The 3,450-nt window shown below is 40.9% G+C and overlaps 1 long non-coding RNA gene across 1 annotated transcript; it reads left to right on the top strand.

Moving 5' to 3' along the window:
* The first annotated feature begins 245 nt into the window (after positions 1 to 245).
* On the top strand, positions 246 to 2,576 carry LOC143419184 (uncharacterized). Its single transcript, XR_013099160.1, has 3 exons — positions 246 to 413; positions 1,332 to 1,581; positions 1,658 to 2,576. It is a non-coding gene; the product is annotated as an uncharacterized LOC143419184 (long non-coding RNA).
* Positions 2,577 to 3,450: the final 874 nt, after the last annotated feature.

Genomic DNA, 3,450 nt, shown 5'->3' with positions numbered 1-3,450 from the left:
ACATTGAACTCCTTTCACACAACAGCTGAGGTAAAAAAAAAAAAGGCAAAATATCTTAAAATATTTAACTGACACGTCCTTATTCGTCATTTCTTGCCACGTGTTGATATGATTCAAATTCATTAAAATATAGAGAGGAAATATGTTTTGTTTTTTTCATTAACAATAGTAGAAACTTCCCAGTCCACGGCCATTACGTGTCAATTATGCATAATTAATGCTACTGTGGTTGTGTCTGTGTGCAGAGGCCTATGGGGAGGCATTTTCAACCACTGCAAACATGCTCCCAGGCAGTCCTCCAAAATCCCAACTGCATAGTGCTGAACATGAATGATACCGTCAGTCAAATGATGATTGGTTGCCAAGTGTGCCGGAACAGGAAAGAAAGCAACAGTGGAGTTCACCAGGAATGGGTGAGGAAAAAAAGCTCAATCAAACATCAGGACTACAGCATGAGAAGCACAACAATAGTACCAGCAAGAGTAGCCAACAGGCCGGTTGCAGCACATATTTTTGACACTGCCCCATCTGCAGATGATCTCTGCAGAAAGATGAGTGGTCCAAAGCTGCCCATGGACTGCCTACACACTACCCCTGCTTAACTATAATTTCCCATTTAAACTGTCCACTAGTGACAGTGACAAACATTTTGTCCAATTTACATTACAATGCATCAACTGGGAAATCTCTCCAGAGTTCAAGATGAGTTTAAAGAAGTAAAACAGATTGTCAGATCTTAGGCTGTCGTTGTCCATGTCCACAATGACGTATAGTCAAGGCATTGTGGGGAAATCCAGAGCGTCCAGCCACAGCTGAATGTGAACAGGGTTACATGAAGGATTAAACTAAAACATGATAACAAAATATACACATCTTGCCATTTATGTGATCCCCAGTTCCTAACATGACCATGAAACTAGGTTTAACACCACTGTTGCTGCTTTTGAGAGAAAAAAAAGAGCAAAATCCTAGAAAGTGTAAGTGACCAAAATAAAACCAAACAAAAAAACATATACTGGGTCGCAGGTCCTGTATCTTTCTTTAGTGTCTCTGATACAGAACGGTGCTCAGTGATCTTCATAAGTCCTAGCTAGTTACTTTTTTCTGGTAACATGTTGAGGCCAACGGGTTTGGTGTGTCTGTGGAGGGCTACACTCTTATGTCTTTCCAATACTCTCTTTGGGGTCACCAAATGTCACAGTAATCTTCCTGGACATTTGAAGTGTTTAATGTGTGTGTACAAAAGTGTGTGTGTTAATGCAGAACCCCTGTGTGGCCTAGCCAAAAGATAACATGCCTCCTTTTTGACCTCTCTTGTACCCTTGCCTCAGGGCTAACGATCCAATCAGAGGATAAGCCTATTTCCAGACCCTCCCCTGGGAGCAAGAAAGATCCAATTGGATAAAGGTTCATCTTAGATCAGAATCAACAGGGGTGTGGATAAGGGACCGTGCTCGCAGCCAACCATCAAAAGCAAGATGGAGAAGAAATAGACAAAAAAAACAAGAACACGAAAAATGTGTGCACAAGGACTGCGACAAAAACCAAACAAAAAACAAAGCTGATGTTGCTTGTCGTATGGTAAGTGAATAATTCATTTGACTTTTTCTAAATTACACTCAACGTGAGGGGGCTTACCCTGTGTATGACATTTCAGATAAGGACAAAATGAGCCCTCGTGTGTGTGCATCTGACTAAGCAGTCCCCCCTCTGTGATAATTCTCTACAAGTGGGACAGCAAACCCACCGAAATGCCTGAAATGAGAAATGCTCGCCCCGATAAAAACAAACAAGAATGAAATGAACCAGTCTTTGCTGGAACAGGCCAACGCCGAGATGAGGGTAAATATTTTGGGACTGGTGTTTTAATACTCCCACTGCTTTTGATATCCATTTCTTTGCATGCTCTTGAGTGGCATTTAACATTTACCTACCTTTCCTTTAATACTCAGTCCCACATTTCCTTTGCGTTTTAGACATTCCCTCCCCGCCTATGAAAAACTCTTATTACATGCGCCAGGTTACACGTACAGTTTTTGTGTGGGCTGTGAGATAGTGTATTTGTGTGCCCCGTGGTGCAATTGTCACCAATGTCACTTTCATCTGGGCGTGCAGCTTTTCATGCCGCCTAATGCTTTGAAGCTACAGACTTTAATTCCTTCTTTTTGCTCACAGTGACACCCAAATATGTACACAAATGTCGTCCCAATGCCGGAAAGCTTCATTTGCATCCATCTTTTAGCCCTCCAGGAACAACTGTGATCTATGAAGCGTTTCCTTCTGTCTAATCGTTGCGTTGGCTCGAGGATGTAATAATGCATGCTACAACATGCCTAAGTGGTTATCTTTGTGCATGTCAATATTTGTGGGGATGGGTGTATTTGTACAAAATGAGCCCGTCTAAGAAGAGAGAAAAGCTATTGTAGTCCACAAAGTCAAGTCTGAGAAAAAAATGTTGCTTTTGGGGGGTTTTACTTCATTGTCCAAACTGTAGCTGCTGCCTGTCATGGAGCTGTGTGTCCACTGAAATTATATACCACGGAGACGTGGGCGAGGTAGAAACTGTCTTTTTGTTACTATTCACATATTTTTGTATCACTCTACTTTTTCTAAAAACTGGCTGCCATAAATTTAGCCATGAATGTGTATTTGCATGTCTGTGTGTGTTTTTTCTGCATTGCTAAGGGCAACAAATGTCCTTTATCGCTGTCAAAATGCCAAATAAGTTATCAACACCTCCCCGCCTGCTGCTGTGACATCAGTGCCCACACATATACAGACACACATACACAAACAAAAAAAGTCAGCAGGCACACTGCATTACTCACACTAAACCAGCTTAAGTAACACTGTGTACATTTTATTAAGGTGAAAGCAAGAATTTGCTGGTCGAATTTAATGCATTATTTTAATATAAAACGCATTTTGTTGTGTGCGCGCTTAAACTTGCTCTCTGTTTATACGTGTGTACTGTCAGCGTTAATGCTTTTGGCATTTCTTCACCATCACTTAAAAATCACTTCTCTGGTATAAATGTAGATTTTCACCTCGGTGACACACAAACACTCGCTCAGCTGTATTGACTGGTGTCTTACTTGGAAAGCCTGAGGCAGTTGAGTGGGTTGTATTTCAGGAAATTCTCTCTGGCAATTTATAATGTCTACTTTGGACAGTGATACAATGAATTAATTAACAGTGGCAAATGAAAGGGAACTGTCCTGAGATTAGACAGAAAGAAAAAAAAAAACAAAACAGGAAAAAAAGTGTTCTCGAAGACAAGGAGAACCACCACAGGCATACGAAACGATGTGAATACAACAGGCTGAAGTGATAGCATTCCCTTTACAGTTGAGCTTTTAATACAGAACCACTGTAGCACAAAAACATTTGCGACCTCTAATAAACTTGGGAATAAAGGCGCATAAACTTTCAAATAAACTGTCATACTGT

This window comes from Maylandia zebra, linkage group LG6 (assembly GCF_041146795.1).
Source record: "Maylandia zebra isolate NMK-2024a linkage group LG6, Mzebra_GT3a, whole genome shotgun sequence".
NCBI lineage: Eukaryota > Metazoa > Chordata > Actinopteri > Cichliformes > Cichlidae > Maylandia > Maylandia zebra.
The sequence above is the reverse complement of the archived record's forward strand: the minus strand, read 5'-3'. Positions and strand labels throughout refer to the sequence as shown.